General features: G+C 37.0%; 1 pseudogene; it reads left to right on the forward strand.

The window, feature by feature from the left end:
- The first annotated feature begins 6,644 nt into the window (after positions 1 to 6,644).
- Positions 6,645 to 7,617, forward strand: LOC142844863 (olfactory receptor 4F3/4F16/4F29-like; annotated as a pseudogene).
- Positions 7,618 to 12,072: the final 4,455 nt, after the last annotated feature.

The following is a 12,072-nucleotide window of genomic DNA, read 5'->3' on the forward strand; positions in this document are numbered from 1 at the left end:
TGAGACTTAGACTTTAGGGATTGTATTTATATTCTTTTAATAATCTCTGATAAGTGGTTTACATGTGCTGTAAATAAATAATGATACATATAAAATGTGTCACATCAAGGTATATCGCCAATTAAAGTAAAACTATTTTAGTTCTTAAGTAGAGAATACAATATAGTACAAATTCTGATGGAGGATAAGATGATCGGAGGGAAACTGTGCTATTAGAAGAAATCTCATGATAACATGCAGACAGTTATCTTGCAAAGATATAATTACTCATTATATGGCCCAATGCTTTCTTAATTTGATATTATTTTCCCAACTCTGCTCATCCCTCAGATTTAAGAAAACTGAAGGTACAAGTATTTCACCCCTCCAGTTACACCCAGTTTCTGTTTCTCTCCTATTTGGGGATATATTAAGCACCCGTCCAAGCCCTTGACACAGTATGCCATTCCTAGGCGCAGCCATTTCCATTATAATTCACAGTACCTAAACTCTTACTGTGCTGTGATACTTATTGAAAAATAAATCTATTTTTGTCTACATTCATGTGTATTTACCTGTGCAACAGTTTATAAGATGTTTTTCTGCTGTCTGTTCTTTGTATAAACTGTAAGTCTTCTTATATAGTCTCAACATACTTTTTAGGGGGTTGTTACGTGTGTGGAACATAGTTTCTTTGTTATTCTTAGTTGACAGAAATTTGAGTTATTTCATTTACTTTTGAGATTTATTTACTGCACTTGATTTCTGTCCAGCTCAATCTATGCACACATCTATAATTATAGGTCACAGTTTTACAGAAAATGAAGACTTCTCGAAAATTCTTCTTTGTTTTAAACTACACTTTAATTAGTACTTTAGTTTGATTTAACTCGGTGATGATAGTTAAACATTGAGCAAATATTTATCAATTATTAAGGAATAATATCAATGGGATTTTTTTGCTTTGAACAAGATCTCACTATGTAGCTCTAAATGTTCTGAAAGTCACTATGTAAGGCTGGCTTCAAACTCACAGAGATCCAGCTGCCTCTGTCTTCTGATTGCTGAGATTAAAGGTGTGTGCCACCATGTTAACTTTCAAATTCACATAGGTTAATGTTACCATAACAATCCTGGTTTTCTTTTATTCTTCCTTTTAATATCATACTATGAGCTATAGAAATTCTTTGGTCACATAGACCAAACCAAATACTCTAGAGAAAAGAATTTTATAACCACATGATGCTTTTAAATTGCTATGTTTTTTGAGTATATCTTAGTCTGTGGCCTCTTGAGGTACATATAATTAGCTTCTTATCTCCCTAATGGAAGATTCCATGTAGTATTTTATGTTAGGGCACACAGAGAAGCCTGACTCTGCTAAGATGATGTTGTTATCATTCAGGTAAAATGCATGGCTGAAAATAAACTTAACAATGCTTGGGTGGCTAATTCCCAGATGCTGGTTTGTGCTTGGAATTACTATGGATAAGAGTCACATCCTAAAGGGCTTGAGGAAGATGAGCAAAGTAGAGAGCAGTCAGGAAAAGAAATTGAACGCACAGGAGGATAGCTGATAAACAGCAACTAAAGTATTGGCAAAGGCTAAGTAACCGACTGCCTATGAGCTAGACCCACATTGTAAATGGCCTTGAGAAGCCAAACAACCTTGTAACATTTTCTACTAAGTTTGTGTAGCAATATAATGAATCATTCTTTATTCACCAATAATTAATTGAATGCATGATACAATACACCCTACGATCTAATGAGATATTAAAGATGCTTGTAAGTAAAAAGGAAAGATTTGTAATTTTCTCCTCACTGACTTTTAAAAATAGTTTGAGTGTGAACAAGTCACCTTCTACCAAACATTATGTGATTGTTCTGTAAAACAGAAGTAAATTTGGTCAAGATTTTCATGCTTTTCAGGTTGGAAGAGTGTTACGAAAACCTGACCAGAAGTAAATTTTAACATGTGACTAAAAGCCTCAATGTTGCAAACAGATGTTGTGATAAAATGTCATTTTAATTTTAGAACAAAATGGTACTTAAAATATAAAAAGTTGAATTTATTTTCTTGCTTTCAGCTCTGGTATAAAATATAAAGTTGGAATGTTTGTATTAATTTGATTATGATCCGTGATCTGATCAGAAAGACTTTAAAGATGTTGAAGTGACTTTTACCTAATTATATTTTTGAAAAGAATACAGAATTATTTATATCTTACAAACTATTTAATAGATATAGTTATGTTTAAATTAGAAGCATCCAAATTTGGGTAGGAATCCTTAAGTTGAGGAAATGATTTGAAATAATAAGCATAGTGAAAATACAGACAGATTCAACTGAGATAAGTTCATAATTTAAATATTTATGCCTAGTTTATAGTAAGCTTCCTCATTTTTCTATTCCTAATTATATACCAACTTTTCAAATTTTATAGTCTTTCTATGTGCATTCTTCAACAAAGAAAACACAAGTTTTGGGGCACAGTACCTTTTCTAATAGTAGTCAGCACATAGCTGATTAATCAGAGATCCTGAATCAAAAGCTCAGATGTTGTCTGCTGTGCTGTTTCTTCTCTAAATAAAATGAAACCACCAAATAATAAGATAAATCTTTTCATAGAGTTATGATAAAAGGATTATTACAATATTTTTTGTGTTTATGTATGTCCATTTGTAATCCATGTGTCTATAAGTGTTCAGTGGACAGAGGTTGTTCATCATAATATTAATTTTTAGGAATAATACAAAAAATGGGAAAATATATTGACTTAATGTTTCCTTCTGGATATATACCCTTAAGGTGAGAATTTCTATATTCTTTTCTTTTTTATTTATTTTTTCTGTTTATTTATTTATTAAAGATTTCTGTCTATTCCCCGCCACCACCTCCCATTTTCTTCCCCCTCCCCCAATCAAGTTCCCCTCTTTTGTCAGCCCATAGAGCTATCAGGGTTCCCTGCCCTGTGGGAAGTCCAAGGACCACCCACCTCCATCCAGGTCTAGTAAGGTAAGCACCCAAACTGCCTAGGCACCCACAAAGCCAGTACGTGCAGTAGGATCAAAACCCATTGCCATTGTTCTTGAGTTCTCAGTAGTCCTAAGTGTCCACTATGTTCAGCGAGTCCAGTTTTATCCCAGGCTTTTTCAGATCCAGGCCAACTGGCCTTGGTGAGTTCCCGATAGAACATCCCCATTGTCTCAGTGTGTGGGTGCACCTCTCGCGGTCCTGAGTTCCATTCTCGTACTGTCTCTCTTTCTGCTTCTGATTTGGACCTTGAGATTTCTGTCCAGTGCTCCAAAGTGGGTCTCTGTCTCTGTCTCCTTTCATCGCCTGATGAAGGTTAATATTCAGGAGGATGCCTATATATTTTTCTTTGGGTTCTCCTTATTTAGCTTCTCTAGGATCACTAATTATAGGCTCAATGTCCTTTGTTTATGGCTAGAAACCAAATATGAGTGAGTACATCCCATGTTCCTCTTTTTGGGTCCGGCTTACCTCACTCAGGATAGTGTTTTCTATTTCCATCCACTTGTATGCAAAATTCAAGAAGTCCTTGTTTTTTACTGCTGAGTAGTACTCTAATATGTATACATTCCATACTTTGTTCATCCATTCTTCCATTGAAGGGCATCTAGGTTGTTTCCAGGTTCTGACTATTACAAACAATGCTGCTATGAACATAGTAGAGCATACACTTTTGTTGTATGATAAGGCCTCTCTTAGATATATTCCGAAGAGTGGTATTGCTGGGTCCAGGGGTAGGTTGATCCCGAATTTCCTGAGAAACCGCCACACTGCTTTTCAAAGTGGTTGCACAAGTTTGCATTCCCACCAGCAATGGATGAGTGTACCACTTTCTCCACAACCTCTCCAGCAAAGGCTATCATTGGTGTTTTTTATTTTAGCCATTCTGACAGGTGTAAGATGGTATCTTAAAGTTGTCTTGATTTGCATTTCCCTGATCACTAAGGAAGTAGAACATGACCTTAAGTGTCTTTTGGCCATTTGAACTTCTTCTGTTGAGAATTCTCTGTTCAACTCAGTGCCCCATTTTATAATTGTGTTGATTAGATTTTTACGGTCTAGTTTCTGGAGTTCTTTATATATTTTGGAGATCAGACCTTTGTCTGTTGCGGGGTTGGTGAAGATCTTCTCCCAGTCAGTGGGTTGCCTTTGTGTCTTAGTGACAGTGTCCTTTGCTTTACAGAAACTTCTCAGTCTCAGGAGGTCCCATTTATTCAATGAGGCCCTTAATGTCAGTGCTGCTGGGGTTATACGTAGGAAGTGGTCTCCTATGCCCATGTGTTGTAGAGTACTTCCCACTTTCTCTTCTATCAGGTTCAGTGTGTTCGGACTGATATTGAGGTCTTTAATCCATTTAGACTTGAGTTTTGTGCATGGTGATAGATATGGATCTAGTTTCATTCTTGTACAGGTTGACATCCAGTTTTGCCAGCACAATTTGTTGAAGATGCTCTCTTTTTTCCATTGTATACTTTTAGCTCCTTTATTGAAAATCAGGTGTTCATATGTTTGTGGGTTAATGTCAGGGTCTTCTATTTGATTCCATTGGTCTACTTCTCTGTTTTTATGCCAATACCAAGCTGTTTTTAATACTGTAGCTCTGTAATAGAGTTTGAAGTCAGGGATGGTAATGCCTCCAGAAGTTCCTTTATTGTATAAGATTGTTTTGGCTATCCTGGTTCTTTTTATTTTTCCATATAAAGTTGATTATTGTCTTCTCCAGCTCTGTGAAGAATTTTGATGGGAGTTTGATGGGGATTGCTTTTGGTAGAATTTCCATTTTTACTATGTTGATCCTCCCAATCCAAGAGCAGGGGAGATCCTTACATTTTCTGGTGTCCACTCAATTTCTTTCTTCAAAGACTTAAAGTTCTTGTCATATAGATCTTTCACTTCCTTGGTCAGAGTTACCCCAAGATATTTTATGTTATTTGTGGCTATTGTGAAAGGTGATGCTTCTCTGATTTCCCTCTCTGTTTCCTTATCCTTAGTGTATAGGAAGGCCACTGATTTTTTGGAGTTGATCTTGTATCCTGCCACATTACTAAAGGTGTTTATCAGCTGTAGGAGTTCTTTGGTAGAGTTTTTGGGGTCGCTTATGTATACTATCATATCATCTGCAAATAACGAAAGCTTAACTTCTTCCTTTCCAATACGAATCCCCTTGATCCCCTTATGTTGTCTTATTGCTATTGCTAGAACTTCAAGTCCTATATTGAAGAGGTATGGAGAGAGTGGAGAATTTCTATATTGTATGGTACTTCTCGTTTAATCATTTGCATCTTTTGTGTTCTTTTTTCTACCTTATTTGTCACCACACTTCTCTTTTTGTATTATACTATTACGTATAAAACCAATATAAGGATAAAATTTGTTAGACAAGCACACCTATACTGTGCTGCAAATCTAGTCTCTAGTTTTTGAAAACTTCCCATACTTTTTCCTTTATGGATGTGTTAATTTAAATTTTCATCAACAGTTTATAAAAATATTCTCTTTATAAACATTCATTTAAAAATTACATGTATGTGTCTTTGTTATTAATTTTATGATTCATGCTTGAGAAAATCTCATGAAACTAAGAGGTGTCATTAGATTCCCTGGAGCTAGAACTATAGACTATTGTAAGCTACTTGGTATGGATGCTAAGAAAAGAGCAGGGGTCTTTTGAAAGAGTAGCAACTGCTCTTAATGAATGAGACAGTTCACCTGGCCCTAGTATCCTCATTTAAAGCCCACCAAACCTTACTGTCTTTGAGTTTTTGATGAAAACTTTTGTTACAGGAGTTAAATCCTATTTCCAACTAATTTATAAATTTCAGATTATTGGTTGTGTATAGAACTTACTTGTCTCACACTACTCACTTTAAAGTTAGTTTCAATGTTGCAATAAAATAGATTTTCATTACTAGGAGATTCTTCTATTCTATTTATAAAATTATAATTTATAGTTTCTCACATTTCTTCCTTCAGGTAGCACTGCCAACAGAGCAATGGAAGGAAAGAATCAGTCTGTGGCGTCAGAGTTTGTGTTCCTGGGACTCACCAACTCTTGGGACATCCAATTATTCTTTTTTGAGTTCTCTTCCATGTTTTATGTAGCAAGTATGACAGGAAACTCCCTCATTGTGTTCACTGTCGCATCTGACGCTCACTTACATTCTCCTATGTACTTTCTGTTGGCTAACCTCTCCTTCATTGACTTGGGTGTTTCTTCTGTTGTGTCCCCCTAGATGATTTAGGATCTGTTGAGAAAGCATAAAGTCATCACTTTTAGAGGGTGCATCACCCAAATATTCTTCATTCACTTTGTTAGTGGTATAGAAATGGCGAGCCATCTCTCGAAGCCCTAATATCCCCTTTTAAAACCCATCAAACCTTATTGTCTTTTGAGTTTTGATAAAAACTTTTGCTACAGGTGTTAAGTCATAATTCAAACTAATTTATAAATTTCAGATTATTGATTGTGTATAGAACTTCCTTCTCTCACACTACTTACATTAAAGTCAGTTTCAATGCTTCAGTAACATAGATTTTCATAACGAGGAGATTCTCCTATTCTATTTATAAAATTATAATTTACAGTTTCTCCCATTTCCTACTTCAGGTAGTACTGCCAACAGAGCCAATGGAAGGAAAGAATCAGTCTGTGGTGACAGAGTTTGTGTTCCTGGGACTCACCAAATCTTGGGACATCCAATTATTCCTTTTTGTGTTCTCTTCCATGTTTTATGTCGCAAGCATGACAGGAAACTCCCTCATCGTGTTCGCTGTGGCTTCTGACACTCACTTACACTCTCCTATGTACTTTCTGTTGGCTAACCTCTCCTTCATTGACTTGGGTGTTTCTTCTGTTTTTTTCCCCCAAGATGATTTATGATCTGTTGAGAAAGCATAAAGTCATCACTTTTAGAGGGTGCATCACCCAAATATTCTTCATTCACTTCGTTAATGGTGTGGAGGTGATTTTACTCATAGCCATGGCCTTTGACAGATATGTGGCCATATGTAAACCTCTCCATTATCTGACCATTATGAGCCCAAAGATGTGCATCTTGTTTTCAGTGGCCTCCTGGGTGGCTGGCTTTATCCATTCTCTCATTCAATTGGCTTTTGTAGTAAACTTACCATTTTGTGGACCAAATGTTTTGGACAGCTTCTATTGTGACTTTCCTGGGTTCATCAAACTTGCCTGTGTAGATACATTCAGTACATACAGACTGAAATTACTGGTCTCTGTCAACACTGGATTCATGGCTGTAGGTTCCTTCTTCATACTGATCATTTCCTATATTGTCATCATATTTACTGTTCAGAAACATTCTTCAAGTGGCTCCTCTAAGGCCCTGTCTACACTTTCAGCTCATGTGACTGTGGTGGTCTTATTCTTTGGCCCTGTGATGTTCATCTACACATGGCCTTCTTCTTTCACACACTTGGATAAGTTTCTGTCCATATTTGATGCAGTTGTCACTCCCTTTCTGAACTCTGTGATCTATACATTCAGGAATCAAGAAATGAAAATGGCAATGATGAGAGTATTTAAACAGATAGTGGTTTATAGACAAATAATTAAACACGTGCACACTGATCATTCTTAACTGAGTACAAATGTTCATTGTTAATATCTGAGAAAAATATTTCCTTGCAAATTTGGTCTGTTTATTCATATAAATTAACCATGGGGGTTTGGAGGACTATAGACAGAGAGGAGACAGTAGTAGTAAGGTCCAGGGGGAGAGGATCTCTTTTTGGATGGAGTAATGGTAGAAGTATAAAGCGACTGGTGGCTGCTCCCTGCTTCTCTGGTCTTTCATATTCTAACCTGATAACTGACTCCTGATTATTTTATTTAAAGATATTAATTAGATTAATGCTTTGGAGGAGGGCAGGCTGCAATTGGGATTTATTGCATGAGAAAAAATAAATAAAAGAAGAAAAATGTTTAAAATTCTCAACATCTTTAGCAACTAGGGAACTACAAATTAGAACTAATGGGATTCTATCTCGCTCCGATTCTAATATCTAACAAAATTGATTTCAAACTAAAATCAATCAGAAGAGATGGAGAAGGACACTTTATACTCATAACAGGAACAATTCATCAATATGGCGTCTCAATCCTGAAAATCTATGCCCCTAATACAAGAGCACCCATACATGTAAAAGAAACATTACTAAAATTTAATCACACATCAAATCCCACACATTAATAGTAGCAGATTTCAACACTCCTCTACCACCAATGGACAGGTCAACCAAACAGAAACTTAACAGAGAAATAAGAGAACTAGCAGATGTAATGAATTAAATGGACATAACTGACATCTATAGAACATTCCACCCAAACAGGAAAGAATATACCTTCTTCTCAGCACCTCATGGAACCTTCTCTAAAATTGATCAAATATGGTAACAAAGCAAAATCACAGATAAAAAAATTGGAGTAACCCACTGTGTTGAAATAGGAGTGGCAGGCTGTGTCCCCGGCACCCGGCTGCCCCCACTGCTAGCTTTACCCGAAATAACTACAGGGAAACTGTATTCTTTTAAACACCGCTTGGCCCATTATATATCTGCCTGGAGTGGGAGAACCATGGCGTCTCTCTGACTCAGCTTCTTTCTCCCAGCCTTCCATTCTGTTTACTCCACCCACCTAAGGGTGGGCCTATCAAATGGGCCTGGCAGTTTCTTTATTGCTTAACCAATGAAATCAACAGATTGATATATGACACTCCCACATCACTTCCCCTTTTTCTGTTTAAACAAAAAAAGGAAGGCTTTAACTTTAACATAGTAAAATTACATATAACAAAACAGTTATCAGGCAAGAATCACAGTTACAATATTTATATCTATTTTATCTTTTATCATAACAATGGAAAACTATAACTCCCTATCCATTCTTCAACTCCATCAAAGACTCCAGAAGGATATAATATTACCTAAGTAAACAAGAACTAAGAAACTTTAAATGGTAGAAATGACAAAGACATCTCGCTGCCTGGACAGTCACCCAAAGTTCTTTTGTACCGTTGGGGCATCCATCTTCAGCCTTCAGGCCCATAGTATCCAGCAGACATTTTCATCAAGCAGGAAATTCCAAATACAGTTTAATCACTTTATGCTGTATCCTGCAGAATGTCTCGCAGACTCTTTCATGAATCAGGAACCACAAAAGATCATCTCATCTTTAGGCAAGTTCATCAGTCCTCTCTGTGGGTTCTTTGTGTCCAGTTTATGTATCAGTCCAGGCAAGAGCAGTTTTTTGCCCAAATGGCTATCAAGCTCCGTAACGAGCCTCTTCAATGTCCATCTTCCTCTTGAAGTAGATTGGTGCCGCCAGGAGCAGACATGTCTCATTGTTATGAAAAGTCCTAAGTTATTAAAATATTTTAAATGCCATATTCTGTAGCCTCTGAGTGATATGAAGAATGCTTATCTGAAATATATCTCTATATATCTAGAAAATCTAACTAACATGACTACAAACTTGACTATTATTTATGACTATCCATCAACAACCTATATTTCCTAATTATACATTACATTTTAAAAATGAACTACACAACCACAACACCTTATTCAAGATCAGAAATACATATACATATAACAAAATTGACCTTAAAATCCACACCAATGCAAATTCTTCATACCTATATCATTTCCCCCCTTTAAATGTAAAAGAACATTTATAAACAATATTTTGGGAACATGGGTGCAGTTTTTTCTCTCCAAACTGCTTCCTGCTGAATGGGGGCGTCGTTAATTAGGTCTTTCATGGTATAACCTGTGTGCTAGTTTCATCTCAGTTGGCAGTTGAGCGAAGCAATTTTCTGAAGATGTTCACAACAACCTTTCAGGAGGGCGTGGTCTATCATACCAAAATGGAATAGAATAAATCCACTGGGTCTGGTCCTCTGTGAAAACAAAAGAAGACCCTCTCCAAAGCATCATATTCTTAGACCCAAATTTTGAAACCGTAATACCCTTATATCCATTCTGGTTCAGCTTGGCAGCCCATATAATGAAATGTCTCTCTGTACTTAGCTCCTTCACAGTCAAAAATTTTAAAGAAAACACAATGTACATAATCCAGACTCTCTGTGAATTTCCTGTTATTACGTGGCTTGTTTTTCTTTATTTCTTTTAATCTCTTAACTATCTGTAGTCTGTCTCTTTAAAGACTTTACCTTTTTTAAAACTATTAACTTTATTCTCTATATTCTTTTTCTTCTCTCTCTCAAGTCTACGTACATTCATCCAACAGTGTGGTCTTTTATGTCTGAATCTGTTTTATTGTGAATCTGTAACATTTTTTTACTATCCAGGGGCATTTTTTAGAATGTTAAGCAGTTCTTAAAACTTAAGTTGCACCATGTAGGGGTAATACAGTACTGCCTGTTTACTGCCAAGCCTAAACCTTAACTGCGCTATTATTATGGTAATTACGGCAGTTCCTGCCTGAGGTCAGCACAGTTCAGCTTGGAGCAGCCACTCCTGCCTCAGATCCATTTGGTGCCCCTGAGCTGAGCACAGTTCCAGGCACACAGCAAGTCCACATTGGCACCACAGTCAGCAGTTTAACTCTGAGACTGAGCGTGCAGCACAGAAACTCTTTTCATCCAAGTTACAGCCAAATCTGACATGCAGAACACTGTGCAATCTGAAAACATCTCTCTATATGTTGGCAGGAATCCGCCATGTTCTCCCGCCTGCCTAAGACTGATTCTGCCATCTGCCCAGGTGCAGGCGGGGAGCACTGAGAGCCATCAGCATGGTCTCAGAGCACTCTCATTCCGATCCCAAGAGGGAACAGAAACATCCAGTCCCATAAAATCCATTGAAATGCTTTAAAGCCAGAGTTCACGCTTGCAGCACAGCCCCAGGAAGCCGCTCTTTAAAATGATGCAGCGTTTTTTCTGCTGTTGATGCCAAATCAGGATATCTCTCTACAGCACGCCACCAACAAACAGCAAAAATCTGTGTTAAACTCTCTCTCCCTTATTTTTAAGCCTTCTCAGGTTTTACGTGGAGTTCATTAGCACGTTGGGTGCCACTCTGTTGAAATAGGAGCAGCAGGCTGTGTCCCCGGCACCTGGCTGCCCCCACTGCTAGCTTTACCGGAAATAATTACATGGAAACTGTATTCTTTTAAACACCTTGCTTGGCCCATTATATATCTGCCTGGAGTGGGAGAACCATGGCGACTCTCTGACTCAGCTTCTTTCTCCCAGCCTTCCTTTCTGCTTACTCCACCCACCTAAGGGTGGGCCTATCAAATGGGCCTGGCAGTTTCTTTATTGCTTAACCAATGAAATCAACAGATTGATATATGACACTCCCACATCACCACTGTGTCTTATTGAATCACCAAGGACTAAAGTTAAAATTCAACAACAGTACTACTTCCAGAAAGCCTACAAACTCATGGAAATTGAACAATCAACTAATGAACCACCCTTGGGTCAAGGAAGAAATAAAGAAATTGTATTCTTCCTTGAATTCAATTAAAACGACAGCACAACATATCCAAACCTATGGAACACTATGAAAGCAGTGCTAAGAGGAATGTTCATAGCACTAAGTGCCCATATAAAAAAATTGGAGCAGGTTCACATTAGCAACCTAACAGCACACCTGAAAGCTCTAGAAAAAAAGAATCAGACTCACCTAGGAGGCATAGAAGATAGGAAATAATCAAAGTGAGGGCTGAAATCAACAAAATAGAAACATAGAAAACCATACAAAGAATCAACGGAAGAAAGAGCTGTTTCTTTGAGAAAATCAATAAAATTGACAAACGCTTATCCAAAATAATCAAAAGGCAGAGAGAGAACATCCAAATTAACAAAATCAGAAATGAAAAGGGGAACATAACAACAGACACCGAGGAAATCCAAAAAACCATTAGCTCTTACTACAAAAACCTTTACTCTACAAAATTGGAAAATGTAAAAGAAATGGACAATTTTTAAGATAGATACCATATACCAAAATTAAATCAAGAACAGGTGAGCAATTTAAATAGTCTTATAAACCACAAGGAGATAGAA

Source organism: Microtus pennsylvanicus, chromosome 2 (assembly GCF_037038515.1).
Source record: "Microtus pennsylvanicus isolate mMicPen1 chromosome 2, mMicPen1.hap1, whole genome shotgun sequence".
NCBI classification, from domain to species: Eukaryota; Metazoa; Chordata; class Mammalia; order Rodentia; family Cricetidae; genus Microtus; species Microtus pennsylvanicus.